This window comes from Epinephelus fuscoguttatus, linkage group LG19 (assembly GCF_011397635.1).
Source record: "Epinephelus fuscoguttatus linkage group LG19, E.fuscoguttatus.final_Chr_v1".
In the NCBI taxonomy this organism is placed as follows: domain Eukaryota; kingdom Metazoa; phylum Chordata; class Actinopteri; order Perciformes; family Serranidae; genus Epinephelus; species Epinephelus fuscoguttatus.
The window spans coordinates 10,331,867-10,355,636 of NC_064770.1; the positions used below are offsets into that span (position 1 = coordinate 10,331,867).

Genomic DNA, 23,770 nt, shown 5'->3' on the forward strand with positions numbered 1-23,770 from the left:
CCACCTGGCCGATTGAGGGGGAAATGAGTGAACAGAATCAGAAACGCGTGGTCTTGTTTATTGCTTTAGAGAGTTAGCTGGCGAGGAGGCAGCCATTGTGTGATGATGAGAGTGGCCCCTCTGGAGACGGGCGTTCACACACTGGCAAAGGAGCTAATACAGACTTTCATTAGGATGCACACTTCAACACACTGTCATAGTATTTACAGTCTCACACTGGGGAAACAAATAAACTGCGTGATTAACAAGTTTTCCTGATGCCTGGCGCTTCGCTGTGCGCACATTGGAGTGCCACCTCGCCGACTTAATGATTCTTAATGGTTTCTTAATGACTTCTTAATGACTTCATCAGGAAGATCCTGCAACAGCACATTCTGACAAGCGGGAGCCTCCCCTTGAGACCCAGGATCACACCACAGTGCTAACCCCTCTTCAGTTTTCTGCTCAAATAACACACACTTTAAATCTGCTTATCTGAGGCAGCATCTCCGACTCGGATGACACAAGCATTTGATCCATGGTTAACTATGGGGATATGTGATGTAATGTGATGTGAAAGCATGCAAGCTGATGTGTGGAAATGCACTAAAAGGCGAATAGGGATGTCCACCTAGGTTGTGGGCAAATGCAGTCACATCAAACTAATCTCAGCACATTGGAGTGACATCTAGTGTTGTGTAACCAGAATTAAACTGCATTGTGTGAGGGTATCTAGGAAACCCATTTGGTAGCTTTCAGTGCAAAGCTGGGACTGTGATGCAAGACTGGGGGAAGCAGTAGGAAAACAGGACAAACAGACCTGAAGAGCCCAGTAATTGTAGAATTTCATTACAGCAGGATGGACAAAAAAGGATGACACTCAAAAGTCCAGTGAGAGAAACAGGCGACGTGTAGTCGAGCTTGGAACAAACTCAGGTCAGCGGCGAAAAATTCTCCCAAGCATTTAATGACATAGAATTTTCTGGGTCACCTCAATGTCACAAAGCAACAAATAGTTTGGTGTGTGAAGTACACAGCGCAGACCGTTGTAGACTACCATGTCACTCTCAGCCACTGAGTACCAGTTAAGCCTCTAAATTATCACTGTATCTCTATGAGTTGAAAGGGCTCTTTTCATCTCGACCATGTTCAACAGGATTAAAAGAGAAGTTTGCCGTTCTTTGAACAGATTCTTAATTATTTCGATAAAACAAAAGTTAATTAGCAAACGAGCCAATTACGATAGTCAGCGTCCATACAAAACAGCTGGAAATTCAAAGGACATGAATGGAAATAGAATACATTCTAAAAGAGAAGTAAAAGTTAGGTTAAGTTCAAAGAAAATAAAACTAATCTCCGAAAAACATAAGGGTCATACTTTACATTCACACGGATATCGGCATTTAGCAACTGGTTAACAAATTGTATTAGCAGAGAAGCATGACTGCATGGCAAATTACACCTGTCCTGATGGATGTCCTCTTTATGGCCTGTGGAGGCAGGCTGAGGGGCCGTGGAGAGAGGACGAGGCTTCAGCCAAACACTCAAAAAATAATGCATAGCCGGCCATGTGTCACTGCTTGGCACAGGCAGGTGGACGGGGTGCATCGCCCAGATACCAATGCCCAAAACACAGAGAGACATGTGCTCCATTTAATCCATTGCAATCAGGAGGAAAGTTGATTCAAGTGTCTGTCTGACATGTTAACATTTAATGGTCAATACTGTTTTAACCCCTGAGCTGCTTTTGTTTAGTCTTTTCTCCTGTTATTTACAGGCCTGTGGTTTTGTCAATACATGTCTTAGCTGGGCATGCCATGCCTTTTTTTTTTTGGAATACGTTATTCAGAATCGACTTCAGCTGGTATTACAGTGTTGCTATACATGCTCTGAGATCTTTTTTTCCATTAAAAAGGTTTGGAAATTATTCTTAATTATTATTAATCATCTCCTGACAATCTCCTGAAAAGACAGTATATAGTTTGGTAGTAATTATAGATAAATACTGGAAACAAAGTGCTAAATTGTTACCCTCTAAATGAGTTACTTTAAATGAAAATTGTTTGCAGAATAGCATATAGTCTAACATGCATTGAGGAAATTTCCATAAAGAAGCAAATAATAAATTAAAATCTACTTGGATATGGGGCATCGGTAGCGTAGTGGAGAGTCCTGGCGACCCATGTACAGAGGTGACGCCTCGCTGCAGTGGTTGCAGATTCGATTCTGGCTTGCAACCATTTGTTGCGTGTCACCACCCCCGCTCTCTCTCTCACCCCATTTCACTCTGTCTTTTTCATTCAAGGCAAAAGCCCGAAAAAATAATCTTTAAACAAAAAAATAAATAAAATAAAATAAAAAATCTACTTGGATATAAATGAAGCAGTTCTTTCAACAACTGCTTAAAAATGTGACACAACCAACTGAATCCTAAGTAAAATGGCTAAGACTGTAATCTCTTTTTTAAATATAATTAGCACTAAATTATATATTTCTTTCCAGGAAACTAAAAGAAACTAAAAAATAAAATATCCTATTTTGTAATTTTTCAAGTTTTTTTGGCTTTATGTCTAAAGATTTTCAAAAAAGCAAAAATATCTGTTTTATTTTAACAACATTCTGAGATCAGACACTACAACTGTCATAATGTCTCACAATGTGTCACTGTGTAACAGGGGCGGAGCCAGATCTTTCAGTAAACATTCAGGGCTGAGCTCAAATCTAGAGGGGTCCGGGGCCACGCTCCCCCTTGCAGATGTTTTTCCCCTTTTACAGCTGCTATATCCACTATCTTTCAAGCCATTTGAGATAAAGGAATGCCTAAAAATCTGATCTGTACATCACTTAAGAATAAACTGTCTTTATTATTCTGAAACCATTACACCGTGAATGTCGAGGATGACAAATTTTTCACTCTTGCCAGTTGTCTGATGCTAATATTTTGAGTTATAGAACACAGGTAGGGTAGGAATTCGACGTAAACAGCACTACTAACCTTGAAGCCTATTTTTGTTAAACTATGTTGGAGTGGAGTAAACAGAATGACAAATCTGCTACATTTAAATCCATGCCATAATAATCTGAGCTGCTCTAACTGCAAATCAAGGATCCCAAAAATACCAAATAAATGTGGTCTTCTATACTCTGAGTTGAATGTTAGGCCAACAGATTATCATTTACTCAATTATGTTCGATTTATTTAGAGAACAACAGTAGGACACACAACATAGGCAAATAATATCTGAATGGCACAAAGTTTAAGTTAATTTAAAGACAAAGATTTAGGGCTTTTGAGAAAAAATTTGGGGCTGGAGCCCCAGGAGCCATTTTCCCACTCTACCTCTGGAGAGTTAGCTATAGGTTTCACCTTGAGCCCTGTTTTATTTTTTAGCTTATATTTCTTTATATTTCTGGTTAATATGCACCATGAAGATATGCAGCATTAACCACTGACATGATTACTTTTGATAGTGAACTTCAATCCAAATTGGTTATCAAAAATTGTTTAGTATTAAAAGTTAGCACTAGGCTAAGATCTGATTTATCTTGTTAGAAAAATGTTAAACAGAGAGGTTTAGCCTATATAGCTAAATGAAAAAAGAGGGTTATATACTCCTCAAATAAAGGTATCAAAATTAAAATTGTTTTGGTACTGAGATTCAAACATTGCTGTGTTCTGTTATCTTCACAGTGTGTCAGTCTCATGTGGTGTGACCTTCCTCTGGGGACCTGGAAAACACATCCTGTATCAATTAGACCACCGGGGTGTTTGTCTGGCTGTGGAGATGACAGAGAAGAAGCCCATGACGTGTCTTCACTGTGAGGATCGACCACTTCCTCTGAAGCATCCAAACAGCGTTTTGAGAGAGAAAGACAGAGATAGAAACAGTGGGGGATTTACTGCCGGTGGGATTTACTCCTTGTTCCAATTTGCAGGGGGATTACTCATTTTTTCATCATTCCTTTATTTATTCCATTTCCAAATTCATTTCTAATTTACCTGAAGGAAAACAAAATATCAAGCCAAATGCATAAATACTGTCGGAGTGAATAGATAATGACAGCAGGTCAAGTTGTGAGTGAGTCACGTCGTCGCTCCTGGAAGAAAGTGATTACTGTAACACAGCACTGACAATCACGACCAAGATAATTCCATTTCTCACATGGAGCTCAAATTGTATTATGTCACATTGTATTTCGCATATGCTATCAAAAACTGGATTTAGATATGCAAACTATGTGGAAATTCTAAAGGAAGTAGGAAAAAGAAAACATGCAGCCACAGGGTTGGCATCCAGGCGTGTCACTTTGTCAAGCTGTCTGGTTTCTGAGAGAGCTTGATGGTTTCTAAGGGAGGGGAGAAAAAAGTGTCGCAAAGGCATGCTCTTCTCCAAGATGAACAGATGGCAGAGTCTAAGTGTGGAGATTTGTTTTATATCTCCATCCCATGTTGTGGCGCAGTAGATGTGGGCTTCCGCTTTCTTTTTTTCCTTCTTCTTCAAATGTTATCTTACAGGATAACGGATACACGCAATGTTTAAGCTAATGAGGAGTGGGCGTTGCTTTGTCTTCCTCTTTATTTCTTCCCCTCTCTCCCACTGACACATCCTCTTGCTTTCCATTCTCCCTCAAACCCACGCTCGGAGCGGAAACCTATATGCCAAACAATTATGAAACACAATTTGGAGTGCTGCTCGCAGCCTGGGTGGCCGTCGAAAAACATAGCTGACTGTAGAGTTGCCGGCAGCTACTGACGTGCAGTAACGACAGTCAAAAGAACATAATGCTCATGGAGCTGGAGATTATATTAGGTCAGTGCACCGCTGCTTCTTGAGCAAAGTGAAGAGGAAGAGTGCAGTTCAGTGGCAGTTTATAGCCACAATTGTGTGGTTGTAGGGATGACGGTCAGTCAGCTGGTCCAGCACTTCTGTTCAGAGTGGAGTATCTCAACAACAAATTTTAAAGCAATGCACCAGACTGACTTCACTATAACCAGTATTATCTAATAGTTGAATTAGGGACACCCAAGTAAGATACCTGACCTATTAAACAGTTTACTTCTTCATAGAAAAAAATCATTTTTGACCTTTTGCTCTACTGTCTAAAATTTCTCCAGAAGGTGTAAAGGCTGGTCCTCTAAACTGTTTAGTCATAGGAACAGAGATTTTTCAGCCACACACCAAAGGTGAACCTGAAACAGCTTAATCAAAATAAGACCATAACAACAAGCACTGCTTACTGCTACATTACTCCCTCCTCTAATGTCAACCTCAGGCGCATTCACACTGAAAAAGTTTGGAGCAATTTAATCAAACTCAGGGACAAAATTACAAAAGGACTGTTCACTTTTTGTGGGCGCTAAACCTGCACAAATAAGACAAAAAGAAATTGTGACAAAGCACCTGCAAAGGGTACTTTAACTGCACTGCCAAGCAAATAACATCTCAGTGCTCTTGTGCTATTTGCACATATTAAAATTATGTAATATGGATACATTTGATGCAAAATTGGCCCCTTTCTATGCAATTGAGCCTAAATCAAATTAACAAAGACCAGTACTAATAATTACAGTGAAATTACTAGCATCTTCAGAGAGCTGATGGTAACTAACGCTCATTTTTGTGGATTCTCTCTGTCACGTTTAAATTCCTTGCCCAAAGTTTGGAGGAAGGCCTCTGCCCCTCGTTGGTCAGGACCTGACGTTAACAGTCTGACAATTTCAGTTTCCTTTTTTTCTCTGCCATTGTTATGTCTTTGTTGTTGTTGGCGCATAGGCAACATTCGCCACATGGATAATTGCAATTAGATGCAAAACCAAACAATATCTTTTTTCTGTGTGAAAGCGCCTGTAAGAATGCTACATTTTTCAGTCTGGTCAATTTGAAGAGGTAAAAAACAACACAACTGACATTCAGGAGTCCCAATAACTGTTGTGTTTTTCTCCTTCCAGGAAAAACTGCAAAACAACTTGTTAGAAATTAACCAACAATAACAGGAAGCTGCTCTTATTCAACACCTGCAAAAAATAAAAATAAAAATAACCAAAAGAATAAATGGCACTTGTATTCAACTATTGCTTCATGTGTTTTTAGAGTAGAGTGTGGATGAGCCAATGCTTGGCTAAAATGACAGGAGACATAATGCGTTTTGACTCCTCACCTGCAGCCAAAATCTCTCCCCTAGCAGGATGACAAAACACAATCTCTCAAATGTCCTCATGACTAAATAACTACTTTTGAGTCCTGTCTTGATGTAAGATGGTTAATGTGAATGTAAACCAATCAAATATAAGCATATCATGACGCAAATCTGTAAGCTTTACCTCCTACTACAGTTTGGACCACAGCAGAAAGCCTGTAAGTTAGTCTCCGAAAACCAGAAGCTTCCATACAAGCAGGAGAAGAAGCCAAATAAATTCCCAATATCCCCCAGCCTGGGAGACCAGCCCTTGCACCTGTGACCAGGTAAACTTTCCACACAGTCGTTAATGGACACGGCGGCTGTTGTTTACTGAAGACTCCCCACAGAGGAGACTAGCTGACCCATGTCTGCAACCAGTGAGTGGTACAAATGGCAAACATCTCTTGGAGTCATTATTTATGCAGGAATGCCCTTGGGAGTCTTTGCACTTGTTTACACAGTCACGGCACAGTCCATTCATGACGGCTCCGAGTAAATGAGCCGCTTGCTACCAATTTGTCCTGGACGACGAAGCTTTGGGGCTCTACTACCCACAGTTACCTTGGGGTGTGTGTGTGAGTGTGTGATTCTATGTGTGTGTGTAGGGGTACGGAAAAGAGGTTAATGCAACACTGCTGCGCTGTTGGGAACCGACCTGGAACTACGGACACAGAAGTCCCAAGGGTATTAGGAAGCACAGTGTCACATTTGGAAATAAATGAGAGAATGTTTTTTTTTTTTTCAGGAGGAATGCCATGGACTTTCACCTTTGAAATGGGCTGTTTGTTCGCCCGAGGACGAGGACAGTGGTCAAAGTTAGTGAGCACCACCTCTCCCATAAAATCAAAACCAAGACAGGAGTTTTATAGAGGTTGAAGTCAAAGGCAAAATAAAGACAAATTAAATCCAGCATGAGTTTCAAGGAACCAGTGTAAGTTATGTTCTGTTTGGTAATAGGTACTTGAATGCATCATGTACAGCAAGTCTATTTGTTTTAATGCAGATCTCTTCTTTTTTATTGTGTGGCCAAAAGATAGAAGACTAATTCAGATCCTTCACTTTAAGTTATTATCCTTAAGATTTCAGCAATGGTTGATTTAAGGACACCTTTGGTTACTAGTGGTAACTACTGCAAGTGCAGTTTCAAGTTCTAGTGCCTAGGATCTGGGGGCATCTGTTGGCAGAAACGGTGTATAATATTCATAACTATGATTTCATTAGTTTAAAATCACCTGAAAACAAGAATGGTTGTGTTTTTGGTATGTAAGAATAAGCTGTTTCTATCCATGTATGGAGCGGGTCCTCTTTCATGGAGTCCACCATGTTGTTTCTACAATAGCTCAGAATGGACAAACCAAACACTGGCTCTAGATAGGGCCATTCGCATTTTCACATAGGCCACCATAGTTCTCCTGCTTTCTTGGCACACAAGGGAAGTTTCAGTTCTGCAACCTCACTGCTAAATGCCACTTAATTCTACACACTGGACCTTTAATACTACATGTCCCAGAAATCTGGGGGTAACAAACACGTCATGAGCAGCTACCCTGCTGGGAATAAAACAGAATGGCAACTGGTGCAGTCAACAAACTCATATTGTAGATGTGAATGCATAAGCAGTCAATTTGAATCCACGGCGAGAATGGCAGACTCCGCCACTAAAAATAAAAACTACCAGAATGTTGATTACAAAATGTGAATACAATAAGTAATGATTACTGAAAAAATGCAGACTATAAATAATATTACCAATTTGGCATGCCTCAAGGATAATAACTTAAACTGAAATTAGCAGTACATCAAGTAAGTCCATTCACAATTCTTAAAATTTTACTTAAGTCAAAGTACAGAATTATTACAAGCAGATTGTGTTTAAAGTGAAGTACGTCATTATGCAAGAGGGATGGCTCTTTCAGCGTTACATGAATTACTGATGTTTGAGACAATTAAAGTCACGACAAGAGCACTCAGAGAGTGGAAACCTCTACCAAGGCCAAATGCCCAAAACGCATCCAAATGCCAAATGCATCTTGCAATGTTAACAAAAGTAAAATAAAAAATAATTTGCGTAGGCACCCCGTGCTTTGAATATACCCCAAAATTCAACAGGGTTAATGCTACAACCTCCCACCAAGTTTCATGAAAACCAGGCCAGTGGTTTTTCAGTAATCCTGCTGACAAATATAATATATGGATTGTTTGATGAAGCACAGGTGACATATAGTACCTCTAACCCTAATATGACATAGTAATGAAAATCCTACACAAGTCTATGGTATCATTTAGAATGTTAATACAGCTCCTGAATTACCATTGAGTTCTATCCTCTAACATTTTCCTAACTACCAGCCAGTGCAAATAAATAATTAATTAGTAAAAAGTGAGTGAGTAAACCGCTTATGACTCAATTCTTAATATAAAGCATTAAATTCATATTATTATGACTATTTCAGAGTTTCAGTGTCTTGATTTATAAAAGCTTATATGTTCCTAATTCAAAGCTGCCATCAACTGGCAGCTTTTGGCATTTTTAGTGTCACTTTACCTCAACAGAGTGAGGGTGTAGGAGCAATTTTCTTTTATGTCTCAATCTCTGTGCATTCTATACATGATTGAAAAAGACGTAATAAACCAACAGGGGAGGATTCAATTAAACAGCAAAGTATTCAAGGCAAATGACTCCTCTTATAGGTTTACATCCAGTCAAACGGTAAAAAGGGAAGAAACGTGGTTAACATAGAGACAGAGTGACAGAGAGAGAAAAGGGGAAAGACGCGATGGGATAATTTAACAAGCTTCCTCCTAAACCACTCCAAAACCTCCAGAGTTTAATTGCTGGGAGGCAACATTATCCCTAGCAACACTGTGTCTGTCTCTTGGCTGGGATTCGGTGGGTACCTGCTGTATCCACTCCCCACACAATACAGCGCCCACTGAGCCATATAATCCTCTCAGGCCCTCCTCTTCTGGAGAACCACATTCAATCCCGTTGTGACACGGGAAAATCTCCTCTTCTCCATTTTTTTGTCAGGGTACGTGCTTCAAATAAGCCCAATCAGTAGGCGCTGTTATGTGTGCACAATGCTACAGGGAGCCATAGAGAAAGGGAAAACAGAAAGGAAGAGTTAAAAAAAAAAGCCGTTTGATTTGCTGCTGTGAAATTTGGGGCTACTTTCCATTCCTCTGCGGAGCTCCCTGGAGCAGCCATATTTCTGTTTATGTTTAAATGTGAATCAGTCAGATGGGCTGTTGGGTTCCTGCTGAATCATCCTACATTCCCATCAGAAAGCGCTAGGTTACTTTTGAACCGGCTGCCTTGTAGGAGAAAACAAGAAACTAATGCCACTTTCTTCCTGACTCTTCTTTCAAGTTGCCCTTGAAAAGAAAATTACAACAACGGCTTTGATGCAAGTCTGACATGCTTCGAGATATTCTCCATAAGTGCAGACACATACCAGATTATCATTCCAATGAGTCTGTTCTGATGTCTTTTAACAGTCTGCATAAAGCACGAGCTGACAAGAAGAAAGCATTTTTACTTCATTTTACACTGTGCAGAGGGACGTGGAAACAGTGGCTCATTACACAAAATGGCAAAAGAAGAAAAATGGTATTCCTTTGTTGTCCAGTGGTTTGTAACTTAAGTCAATATGGCATTTAGAGACCTGCTGAGACATCTTTTAATTAGAAGATGAGCTAAATAATGAGACGGTACAGACGCAGTGTACTGAAAAAGATTTCTGTGTTTTATTAATTTTTGTTTTAGGTCATCTCGGCCCTAGCAAATGAGTTTTACTTTTTGTACTTAGTTTTCTGAGCCATAATAGTTTTTGCGTGTGTGCGCGTGTTAGAAAAAAAAATAGATGTTTATTTCTTTATGAAACATTTCATTACCTCCCAAATTCTGAGAGCACAGACTGTTGTGCAAATTTTTCCTCTGCGGTATATAGATATTTGTTTTTTTTTCTGGTCAGTGGATTCTATTGAATATTTTGTGGTGTCATGCAATTTAGTGATCTACTTACAATACTGCTTTTTCAGTTTGTATTGTTGTTTTTTCTATAACTTTTGCAATTTCTTGTATGGGTTGTATTGTAAGCTTTTCGTAGATCTTTGTTTAGTAACTTCCCTCTGATCTTGTTCTTTGTCATGTTGGTAGTTTCCCAGCAGGGTTGAACCTTTGCCCTTCTTCTGTCCTAAAAAGTTTTCAAGCTTTAACCCAGTGTGAGGTAGGGTTGTCGATACTAAAATTTCAAACTCGATATTGATTCCCAGGAAAATATTCAATACTCGATACCATTTTCGATACAGCAGCAAAAAATTAAGAGGCATGTCATTTTTTAAATAAAGATCAGAACAGTAACATCAATGATAACAACAAAAAATCCCTCCAAAATAAATAACAACCAGAAACAAGATCTGTCCATACAAATGTATTTATCTACAGCCCTGTTTATTTTCTGTGCTTCTGGTGAATTGGCACCATATTTCCTTTGCTCATTAAATAGAGTTGGTAGTTTAGGCTCAGGTTGCTCCTGTTTCTACCTCACTATGTGACCAGAGAACCAGGGGTTATGGGAGAAACCAAATGTTTTTTAAGCTTCAATCTGTGACTTTACAGTTAACATAACTTTTCAGACACACATAATTGTGTTGTCCTGTTAAACTAACATTGTCTATTAATATATTATACAATAATATATTATATTTCCAAAGAGTGCTTGTTCCTTTATCATTTTTGACCAAAACTGGCTGCTCTGATCCTCCTGCAGCCGCGCTGGCCATATTACAGCAACAGAAATGTGTGCATGCATGCACAGCGACAACAACAAGCCAGGTTGCAGCGACGGCTCTGTGCCTGCCAGACGCTGTCTGCACAGCGCGTCTGTCGGACCCGTCGCGCGCACCCGACAGGCGCTGAGGTGGCGTGCACTGTTAGTATCGATACTTTTGCAAATTAGTATTGTATCCGGATACAGCGTTTGAGTATCGATACTTTTCAGAGTATCAGTACTTTTGGCAACCCTAGTGTGAGGATACTCTCCACTTTTACCCTTAGGTTCACTGCTACAGATATCATTCATCGGTAATATAGGGTCTTTTGAAAGTGAGTCATCCTACCTGTCAGAGGCTGGAGGTGTTGAGAAGAGGAGAAATCACTTGTTGCTGGTGCTCAGAGTGAAGTCCAATGCCAATGCCACACTATGCCAATCAGTTTCTGTAAGACAAAGAGCAGACAGTGTGTTGGACAGTGATATGTTACTCAATCAGGTTATAAAACCAGGCATGAAATCACAGTAAAGTTTTTACAGTTAAGTACTTAAAATGTTGTTGTTTGTGATCTTATTTCCTCTTTACATATACATGTTAAAATAAAGTTATAATTAAGAGTGGTTACCTCTTAGTCATTGTCCCTTCAGTTGACATGGGACTATGACTGAGAGGAGAAACATCGGAAAAGTCGACTTCCTCAGTGTGGAAGTATTGTTTCCGCTCTTTATCTCACAGAGTAATTAATGGCTGATGGACATTTTATGTAGTGAGCTGGAAAATTAACAGTTAAAGGATGATGCTGAGGTCTTTTATGGCTTTCTTACTGTCAACAACCCATGACGAGACCAAAGCCACAACGTGTCTGTCTCTCAAAACTTGCCTACCCTGTCTGTGACTCTCAGCTCCAAGCCTACTAGTTTTTATAATAAAGACTCAAATCTTTAAAAACACCTCACAATGTTGTAGCTTTATTTCTCTTCTTAAAAAAAAGGCTCAGTAACAGTTGACCACTGTAGGTTTTAACAAATATTACTGAAACAGGAGGAAACTATGCATTTGTCGGAGACTATTTTTGGCAGTGGATGAATATACATTTATTGCTATGGTGAGAATTTCCAGCAGCAGAATGGTGGAGGTGGGAGTTAAAACAAACTACAGTGTGTGTGTGTTCATGGTAATGAAGGAATATGTCATCCAGTGCAACAGTGTGGCTCACTGATGTGTTTTTAAGAGTTTTTGGACAACAATGGCACATTATAGCACTGAGGAAGAAGATATATCAGGCTTTGGATACACACACACACTCCTTGTTAGTAGATGCATTAATTGCTGGTTTTGGTCTTTTCATGGGATTTCACCAGACTTTTTCACAAATTTCCCTAATTACTGATATATTGCAAAGACGAAGTAAGACTTTAAAACGCAGAGTTTTCTAATGATGGGATAAAATATGTGCACCGAGTTCACAGCAGTTGTACTTTAATGCCGCTGCTCACATTCATAAAAACGTGGAAAAACTTTCACATCCAACACTGCTGTAAGAAATAAGATTCTGAGGTGGAAGGTTAGCTCATAATCCATAACAGATAGTTAAATGTGGCCACGCTGGTGTCGAATCCTTATGAAAATTGTAACAGGCTTTGGCACGAGCACAGAATCCAACAAATCAAACTGTGAGGCTTACGCTCATTTGCAGTCAGGCCATGAAGGTTGTCCCTGAAATTTTTTTGTCAAAGACGTGGTCAGCCGCTCAGCTGCCCACCTGCTGGTTTACTTTGCAGGGATTCGTAGCATCGCGGCGGTCGTAGTGTTAACGCTGAATGAAAGCTGTTTTAAAAATAAACACATATGCCAGCACAGCAAGTGATTCAAGTAACATTAGATTATATAAATTGTCAGTAATGAGGCACCGGGGACAGCATCTGTGATCCACAGAGGTCGACGGTAACATTCTGCTTCACTGCTGAATAAAATGCATCCTGAGTGCGATTTAACAGCCTTAACATGAGCAGGTACATACAAAGAGACAAGCAGAGGTCCGAGAGGGCGCGGAGCTTGTTGTAGAGGTCACACACACACACACACGCACACACACATCCAACACAACAATGATACACAAACAGTGCTGACAAGGGGAAAATATGAGGACTTCTGAAGCAATGTAAAATGTATGAAGAAACGGATGTAAGGGTCATTTTACTGAGCAGCACCATTAACATCCCTGCCCTTGTCTGAACTGCAGCTCAGATCAGTCACTCACACACACACATGCAAAACATGTATGCACACACGCACGCACACACCCACACACACAGAGTGCAGTTTTCTCCTCTTTTTACATTTCTCCTCTTTTCGCCCTCAGAGAAGGAGAGGTCGACATTTTAACTGCAGCGGCGAGGAGATGGCTTCCTTTCACCTTGACGGGCATATAATGAACATTTTTCATTTTGAGCTTAGCTTCACTTACAGAGTCAGTCAGCTATTTTCTCTTTGAACCTTTTTTTTCCCTTTCTGACATTTCCCTCTGTGGTTTTGCCAGGATGATCTTCACAGTAAATTTGTGCCCCTTTTAAAGAAATAGGATACATTTCTGTTGATTTTTTTTCAAAGCGCTCATTTCCATATAGGTCCCTGTATAACACAAATAGGCCTACGGTGCAGCATGAAACACAAACAATATGCTAATCACACCTGTTTCAATAAGAGCCTTGGTATCCATGAAATCCATATCATTATTTACTTATTGTTTTGCATTTTGCAGCAAAAAAGAAAACACTGCACTTTGAAGCAATGTGACAAAATAGTTGACAGATGGGCTTCATGTTTATTAATGCACATTGCGGTAGTTTAGAAGGAATGAGGGATATTGAAATTGCAATAGTGGACATTCGCACAAATACGAACAGACATTGTTAAAGGTGAACAAAATACATTAAAGACAGAGAGGAAATAAAACAATTTTTAAACCAAGCCAACTGCATCAGCTCCATATGGATTATGCTTAATTTCAGTGATTATGATGCCATTTTCCAACAGACAATGCATAACCTTAAACAGGGCGGGCCAGAGAGGTGGCCATGAGGTGGCACAGCCCCTGGCTACAGTCGGATCGTAATAAGCAGTAGCCTTGTTAGTATCAAGACCTCTGTATAAAGAAGTTAATATTTCTTTTTGGAAAATCATTCAAACAAAAGAAATGTGAAACGACCACAAAGACACACAAAACAACACATATGTTACAGATTATGAAAACTTCAGTAAGTAGACCACTGTTGATTACTATCATAAAAACCTGCACACGTAATGTATGAGTAATTTATTATAATTTTACCCATCCACTGGTTTGTGGACTGTGGTTTTGAAGCCTGTAGTTTGGCATTTTGTTCTTAACCATCTTGTTTTTTTAGAGGCCAGAAGTGACCATATCTGAATGAGAGGGCAGAGCTGTTGATGAGCCAGGGGTGGATCTGACTCAGAGACTGTAGAATCACTTCGCAGACAGCCTGTCACTCAAGCAGCCCTGCCTTTAAATATGTGTAACTTTAAGCCTTAATAAAATGTAAACTGGTCAGTTATTTTAAAAAACAAACAAACATACAGTTGCTATAAATGTTGAAATTTTCTACAAAGACTAATACTGCTGTAAGTTTGAGAACTGTACCATTGAAGTCTCTGGGGATTGACTCGCTTCTGAAGCTAGCCTCAAGTGGCCATTTAAAGAATTGCAGTTTTGCGTTGACTTCATTTTTCAGGCCAGGAATTTGCCATTTGATTATAATAGACAGTTGAAAGTCGAACTATCATTTTGAATAACTTTGAATTAAAGTCAAATGAATAATACTATTAGCATTATTGCATATACTTATGCAGCGCCTGCTCACAACATGCCTATTGTTTTGCCCGTGGTATTGCTGCTGGCATATTTCTTGAGAGCTGCTTATACAAACAAACTAACGTATTGAGTATTTCTGCTACCACTGCCAATACCAACACTCCCAGTTAGAGAAAGGGTGGAAAGTAAAGCAAGCCAGAGTTTGCCTGAGGCCCAACAATCAGTGGATCCATCCCTGAAAAACACACCCAATTTGTGGTGACTTGTGGTTCGGTAAAATACTTTTGGCGAAGGTAGTAATTTCCAAATAAGCACATTAGGGGCATGACCACCTCGATTATCAGGTAGATGTATTTGATTAGTAGAGGTATTTTTGCCAGCAGTTATGCTAGTGTTATAAATTAGTATGGCAAACTTATGCAGTTTCAGTTGCAATGGCAGCTTGTGCTGTTCCTGTAGGCTACCCACTTGTGCTTGTTGACTCAAGGAAAGAGAAAGGGTTTGGTTGTAATGTTAGTATATTCAGCATCCAGCGGCAAAACTGAGCACAGTCCACAGAGCCCTGAGCCCCTTGCTGCATAAAGTGCTTTTTATTGAAGGATATTAATATTAAATGTGTCAGGTGTCCAAATTCCTCCAAATTCATACTGCACATCCTTGAGTCCCCAGCAACACACCCAACAAGTATGAAGGCGATCAGATGGATGATTATTGGGAAATGTGAAGGACAGACATAGAGAGAGACAGGCAGAGATTCCTTGCTTTATAATTTATAATATGATAGCACAATGTGTTGATACACAACAGTGTTGCAGAATGTGCATTATTATCAAATGATGAACAGAACTTTTGTTTTCCAATATGTTAAAGTTTATAGCCTGATGTTTGTTCTGTGATGCTTTGCCAAACATGGTTGTCATCCTCTCATTAAAAGTGATGGATTAACTTTACTGGAGGAAACAAAGGGGCTAAAAGAAAAGTGAGAACTCATTGTATGCATCTTATAACCTAAGATTAGGACAAAGAAAAATATAATTGATAAAAGAGCAAACGGAACTTGCAGAAATGATTAATTGTCCTTTAACCCAAAGCCAATTGTAAACTAAACCCCAGAATGAGTTTTGGACCAAAATGTACCAAACATAAAATGCAATCTAACTAAAAATCTTCTGTCCAAAAACCCAAACTTTTATTCACAAGACTAGCAAGGCAAGACTACATGTACCACACACACATACACACACTCACAAACTCACTCGTGCCCACGTTTGCCCACACGGGGGGGGGGGGGGGCTGGCAGGGTGCGTTCCAAGACAGCTGGTGAAAACCGGGTGTGCTCTGGCTGCTAGAAGGAGCAGATTCAGGTGACATCTGTGCCTCCTGTTGCAGCGCAATAGTAGAAACACTAAAAGTGAATTACAACATTAATGATAGTGCTCTGCAAGCTGTCGTTCCATATTACGCATCCATTATTCCTTGGATGGGTACTCAGAGGCATCGTGAAGGAATAGGGCCCCACCACCACCTCTACAAAAAAGCCACCTCGCTGTGAAAAGGATTGTTGGTTTATAGAGTAGCGCTATACCATGTCACCACATGGCACAGTGCTGACTGGATGACTGATTCTCTTTCTCTCCATCCCCATCCCTCACTTCATCTTTCAAGCAAGCAACCTCCCACCCCTGACCCCCCCCCCCTTCTCCCTGCACCACCGCCGCTATTTCAGACAACATTTGTTTGATCTTGCCGCCCTCTACAGCTGAATGAAATCAATCTGGGAGAGATGTCATGTGTGAGCAGAAATGATTGGCCACAAGAATAACATGTATTTGAGAACATGGAGCCTGTGCCCTCTGTCTCGCAGCCCGCAAGGCTGGACACATGCATGCACGCAAACACACAACGGCGCCGGCCGGCGTATACGCCTGATAGGCATCACATAGACATCTCCGAGCTGTCACCCATCCCCAGACTTTCAATAACTTCAAATCCCCCGAAAACCTGGAGAATAAAGGCAGAGTCGATCACTCATAGCTCCCTTCACTCTGCTCTTCTCTTCAGGGAAATAACAGCCGAAGGAGAAAAACAAAGTCAGGATCCCATCCTCTCCCGCAGAAAAGCACTAGCATCCCCGGAGGACATGGGGAGAACACTTCTTTCATCATTCTGGTTAACGCACAATAAAAAAAGATTCATTTAAGATGTTGTGACATGAATAGCACGCAGGTATAAACCAATGTGTGGGAGGATCAATGGTAATCAAAGGTGGATTTTTAAGAATAAAAAGCAAGATGAGAAAGAGAAAACAAGCTGCAGTGGGTGGTGGTGGCGGTGGTGGTGGTGGCATCACAAACACAGCGATGGGGCTTTTTACGCCGGCCTACACATTTCTATAGGAGTCTGTGTGTGATTTGGATTTGTGCCATGCAGGATCGAATGGCGGGCGCTCCCTCCACAACATCTCCCGAGAACATAAACAGATCGTCGGTACATCCAACCGCAGCACTGTGCCGCTGCCTGGCTGTGATTTCTTCATTCAGGAGAGAGTGCCACAAAATGTGTCGTACTTGAAGTGTTTTACAATTACCAGCTGATTATATCAGCTGCATTAGCATATTAAAAGGAAGACTACTTGAACACACAGATAATGACTGAGTGTTAAAAATAATTTCCCCACTCATTATCGACGACAGACACTGAGATCTGGGAAAGTAAATGTCGATAAATACCCGTGAACCTTTACTGTGTAAATAACAACAATTAGGGAGAAATTAGATCAGGCTGTGTTGGTGAAAAGGGAGATAATTCTAATTAAAAACGTGCAGATATCGGGGGAAGAAAGCATAAAGCTGTGCATCTATCTAAAGGAGTGAATTATTTTTCATTCATGTGTGAAAAAACTTTTGTGCTGTTTACAAGGTGTCACTAAAGCAAATCTCTATTCACACTGAATTAAAATATCAGCCAGGAGTTGGCTTCAAACTTCTATTCAGAAAGTGTTGTGCTCCCATCACAGTAATCTGATTGGATAAAATAACATTCATACTTCTTAAAAGAGGACTTTATGTTTGAAGTAAATATCCACTGCTCGTTTCTAAACCCTCTGTAAATGATTGATGTCCATAATCTCTTTGTTGCCTGTGCCTGATATACTTTTAATGCTATTAAATATCTGTTTTTGGACTTGTGTATTTGCACTTTGGACAGAGGTGATGTTTTTTGTAACTTGTGTGAATTTCCTAATGTTGCAACAAAACCTCGGGGCGGCCTCTTTTACATGAGACATGCTGCTAATTGGTGCTCAACCAGGTCACCTTTTTGTAGACACTTTTGTTACAATGGCTGAGTGACAATCTGAAACGGTTTTCTGAGACTGAATAATATTTCATTTATCAAATAATCCATCTTCATCTATTGTTTTATCTGATCAGAGAGAGAGGCAGCGAAAGCTAAAAGCAGTGAATGTGACTGAGACTGATTAGTTGATTAATAAAATTGTTGACAGTTTTCTGTCTGTCAATTAATCACCTAATTGTTTCAGCACCAGCACTGTTAATTGACAATGTAAAAGAACTGCAAGACATTGTTATTATAATGTAGGACATGATAATTAGCTTTTTATCTATAACAACTTTGCATTGTTTTTAATGAAACAAGGCACATCTTGACATGTGACAGCACCTTTCATCCATTTGTCTTTACTGAACTTAATACCACTCTGTGCTTTACTATCTTTGTACTTTTTTCTTCTTTTTTAGTTTTTTAGTATCTGTTCTTATTGTGTTCACTGTGGCAGTGGAGGAATGCAATTGTGTTCTCCTGTATATATTGTACATGGACAGAATGATGATTGATTCTACCTTGAATCTTGGACACTGTGATGTGAGAAAATATGTGGAACTTGCTCATAATAACCTGACAAATACTCAGAGGCAGCCTTGCCTAAAAATCCATAGAAATTCAAGATTATTTTTTAATTGTGAAAATAATTCTCAAAACTGTTTTTTTAACTAAGATTACCTGTTTATTAATAATAATAATAATAACAACTAGTTTAATTTTACCAGTAGGGGATGATTACAAGATATTGCACGTCATGTTGTGTGAGAATAAGACACAAATTGTTGATGTCCTTTTTGTATTGTAACTGTCAGTATGGTACCTTAAATGTGTATTTCTCATGTGTGGAGACTTTTATACCCTGTCTATGAGTATTTAACATTAATGTGCTAAATACAAACTGTCTTGCTCCTCATTCTATCCTGGATGTTGCACATTCCCATGCATTGTAACTTAGAGCAGGTTAATGACAGGCACTGGCTATTCAAAGGCCCAGTCAGTCATTTTTTGTGTGAAATAATATATTTAATCTAGGGGTTATCTCAGTGGTTATATTTGTGTGATGAGCGGAAGATTCCAGCCTTTTGATGTAAAATACAGCAAAAGGAAAGAAAACAAGGCAAATGCTTTCATCACTGGAATGTTGCTTGCTCATACTGGAGCTCTGTCCTCCATTATTGAGCAGCTGAAAATGCGTGTGGACGTGAAGGAGACTGTGAATGTCATGAAATTCATCAGGCTGGGAGTTTTTGTTCAGGGTGCAGGCAAAGTGAGTTTTCACAGGCAGAAATCTCAGCGCCGGGTCGAGAAATCATTAAGTTATTAACATTTATCAACAACTTTCACAGCCTCCCTGCAGATATGTGATGGCCATTTTGTGATTTTTGCCCCCTTTGAAGTATTGTGATGCCTTCAAGTACTGTGAAATATTTAGCCTGACAATGGTAGGTAGATTTCCACCCGTCGTTTTTCCCCCTAACTTCCACCACCACCAGCGCTGTTAATCAATATACACCTTTCTTGCCCTTTTCCTCCTTCGTACACATATCTCCCTGTCTGACCAAACTGGCAAATTTGTGCTCTTAATCAGCTTGCCAGCTTTGTCTCTTCACTGGAGGCTGGCGACACGCTTCCCTTCCCCCTTAATTCCCCGGCTCTCAACAGACAGGCGCGCTGATTAACATGCACGCCCAGGTAGGAGCTCCCTCCAACACAACCCTGCTGCCCACCAGGTCCACACACCATTATCCCCGCTACTCAATAGCACCCATCTCAATGCACATCTGTCGAGCTGCCGCATCCCCGCTCCTTAATTAGCTTTACAACTTTCCCCCACTTCTGGATGGAAAATAAGGGAGAAATTTGTGGCCAGCGTGCAGATAGAACGAGGGAGGGAGAGTGGGAGACAAAGAGGGAGGAGGACATATGCTGAATGCTGAGATGGAAGATGAAATAGTGTGTGTGTTTATGTGTGTTTTTGAGGGGGTGGTGGCGGCAGACAAGATTCACATTAATTCCTCTCATGTCCGGGCACCAGCACCACCAGGAAACCCCATCCTCCTCGTCTCCATGTTACCGTCTCCTCCACCCAGAGGATACAGCCTTACCAGCATGTGCCTTATCTTATCAGTCTCCCGCTCACAGTGATCTCCCCTTTTTGCGCTTTTTAGTTGCTCTTTATAGACGACTTCAAAGCTGCCCTGACTCCCTTTTGATTCCCATCCTCTCCTTCATCGGCACCATCCTTGTCGGCCCAGGTGACGACAATGAAGGTGGCGTTCGTTACGTTGGAGTTGTTGCTGTGGCTAATGCTAATCCGCTATGCTCTCTGTTATTCCACCGTGTTTGTCAGCCGCTCGAAAACAAACCAAGAAGTAGTCAGCGAGAAAGAAAAGGCATCCAATTAATATGAAATTGTCTCTAGAAGTCAATAAGGTTTTAGTTCCACTTGAGTGTGTCTAAATGCGCAGAGTAAGGCTAATTATAATCCCATGGAGTATTTATACTATTTACGCTTTGCCCCTGTCATTACTACAAGCTGTAATCCTCCGACCCGTGTTGTCTGCATGTGTTGATGAGCCTCATGCCAGTTGCCAAAAATACTTAAGCTCGTTTGCCATTCCTGAAGGCTCCGGCAACTATTTCATGCACAAACAATGTGAAAATAATCACCGTTACTATGGCGATGAGCGTCGAACAATATCATAATCAGTGCTGCCATCAAGAATGTAGTTTCAATCCAGAGGGGCAAAGGTGGCTGTGGAAAGAAGAACAATGAGCTATTTTTGTCAATCTGCTCTTCTACATACATGGCAGCTTCATTAGAACTACCCACTGCGTGTATAACCTTCTGCAGGCCTCCTACCAACCGTCTCCAGTATTAGAAATACTAATCTCCTATGTGTATTTCACCCTCCATCCTTCCTTCCATCCAGCAATTATGCCCCCCGCCATCAAAAGCCATCAAAACAGTAATTTCACTTTTTCACAGGCAGGCTTTTCACATTTCCTTCCGTGAAAGGCCTGAATCATCCCCTTATCTCCATGGCTATTACACAGTGTGCATGAGAGTGAAAACAATGGGCTCGGCGTGATGAGATCATGGCACTTCATTTCTCCGAGGCCACTCCGGTAGACACAAAGACAATCCACCAGCAGCAAGGAGGATGGGGACGGTGAGGGCCGGGGGATTTCTCGGTCACTGAGCCCAGGGCTGTGAGGCAGGTCATCCCCAGTAATAAGAGTGAGAAGAAGAGGAGGAGGAGGAGGAGGAGGAGGAGGAGGAAGTGGTGGTGGTGGTGGTGGAGGAGGAGGTGGATGTAATGGTGGTGAAGGGTCTCGCAGCTGCAGTGGAGGCTTTTGAGGCCCTGAAACCAAGGGCAGTGACTGGAACTCAAACCCTGACCCTTTATTCCTGCTTGTGTACGGAAACCCTCGGAGGATTGAGCGGTGTTGCTGCCGTATGAGCACTGAGTCGCTTGTGTGGCGGGTGGGTCGGTGTCTTGCAGAGACAGAGAGAAAAGGAGGGAGTGCTCGACTGAAGAGGATATGGCAGAGTGAAGTGACAGGTCCAGGGAGGGGGGAGGAGGCTGAAGTTGCAGGAAGAGACAACTCACTAGTGACTAAAACGGCAGGTCTGGGATCCAGAGTGTCTTTGCTTGCTCTGTTCTCGTTGCTTTCTTCCAGCTGCAGTTATCTGAATTTCTTCCTTTACTCTTAATCGGACGGAATTCTGTAGTTTATCCTAAAGGCCCTTACAAAGGTATTTTCTTCATCAGCCTCTTCTGAAACATCAGTGGTTCTGGCTTGCGACCCTTTGAAACCAAGTGTGAGACCCATCATCGCAGGTTGCATAGAACTAAAGTGCTGTTCTCCTCTGTTCCCTGTTTTAAATGACTTATTTTTTCAGGCCTGAAGAAATACAATTATCTGGAAAATATTAAGAATATTGGAACAAAGAATCTTAGTCTTAATAATCTTTTGTAGCATAAATATGTATTTTCTGCTTCCCTGTCTTGTTACTTGTCTTGGGAACCCTCTGAATTATATATGATGTGCCAAAGTTAGAATAACACTGTTTCTTTCCAACAAGGCTGATTATTTGAGTTTTAAGTAACTAAATTCATGTTTTTCTTTTGACCTCAACTGTGTTGCTTATTTAAAGCTCCTATAAGGAACTTTCATTTTGAGTTGATTTTGGCGACCCTGTGGACAAAAGCAGTAGTGTTTTGCCGGAATGAAGCCTATATTTCCCATGAGCTCTAGCGCGTATTGTCATAATGGCTTACCTGGCTCGCGCATGGGTTTGTTTTGGGGATGAATGAAACAACAAGACGGGAAATCTTTGCCCCTGCTCCTACTGGGGATCCCAGCTCACCTCTGCCGCGCCCCAGCTCCACCTCTCCGGCGTAAGTGCCACCACCGCCGGGGTAAACGCAGCGGTCAGCTGGTTAGGCTGAAGGCCTGTTTGGCGAGCACTTCCACGGCTTCTTGGACTGAGTATGAAGCGGTGCCTCGCCTCTTTATTTCTCGGCACTCGCTGGACCCTGTCGACACCTGGCTGGTACCTGTTGTCGGCCCGGATGAGGTGTCCCAGCCCCGCGGCCCCTGCTCTCCTCGTCCCCGCTGGCGCGAGGTGAATCTGCGCAACCTGCGGCCTCTGTGTGTGGCTCCTCAGACAGCTAAAGCCGTGGACCCGCCGGCTCCTGCCAGGATTGGGCTGGTAAATGCTAGATCGCTAGCAAACAAAACATTTATCCTGAAGGATTTCCTGACTTCCCGAGGATTGGATTTTCTCTGTGCGCTGTTCGCTATTTTCACTCCCCACGGACATCGGGGCGAGAAGGAGGAATAGCGACTATATATAAGAGTCACTATAAATGTAAGCAGCTAGATGACGTGTGCCGTCTGAGTGCCGTAAATCGTTTCATCCTGAAGCGACCTGGGACAGACCCGGACACAGTTTCCTAAAGGTATGGATATACACTATATAGAAATCGCTTATCTTCACACCGATGGTCTCATTTGCTGTTGTAGGTCACGCACAGACATCAGCAGAAACGAGAGACTTTTGTGTATCCAGTTAAAAGTTCCTTGTAGCAGCTTTAATCAAAATGAGTTTATTGAGTTGATGATTATCTTTTCATACATTGTTTGTTTCTTGTTTGCACTTCTTTTGTTAACTTATTTGTTGAGTCATCTTTCTGGGAAAACATGTTTACCACTTATATAATATCAAGTTTCCAAATCTTTTGGGCAAAATTAATTCATTCAATTTATTATAACTACATTCACACTCCTTTGCACCTAATAATCAAAGTTTTTGAATGCATCCTCCTGACTGTCATGTAGGTAACTGATATCTCAGGAGTTTGTAAATATTGCAGATAATTTGACGGGTGCATGTTTACATGATTTAGGGCAGAGATCAACTTTGGATAACTTGTGTTAAGCATACTGTGTATATGGACCTTATTGCAGAGAATTACCTGATCAATATGCAATGTTGACATTTTGAAAGTTGTAAATCATCAATAAATCCTTCTTTGGGAACTGTGTGCAGTCACCTTTTTCTTTTGCCGATTTACCTGATAAGATATTGTCAGTTGCATACCCATGAATCCCTGGACAGAAGAGGACAAATGTTTGCACAAATAGTATAAAGAA

The 23,770-nt window shown here is 41.0% G+C and overlaps 1 protein-coding gene across 6 annotated transcripts in view; it reads right to left on the reverse strand.

Annotated features, from left to right (window-relative positions):
* The window catches only part of LOC125879676 (RNA binding protein fox-1 homolog 3-like), a 574,563-nt gene that overhangs the window by 356,686 nt on the left and 194,107 nt on the right, over positions 1-23,770 (reverse strand). For 4 of the 6 annotated variants that reach the window (XM_049561661.1, XM_049561658.1, XM_049561660.1 and 1 more), the window contains exon 3: positions 11,281-11,377. The exons of the other annotated variants lie outside the window; for them this stretch is intronic. The gene's annotated coding sequence lies outside the window, so the exon portion shown is untranslated. The remainder of the gene's footprint in view (positions 1-11,280; positions 11,378-23,770) is intronic. 6 annotated transcript variants of the gene reach the window in all.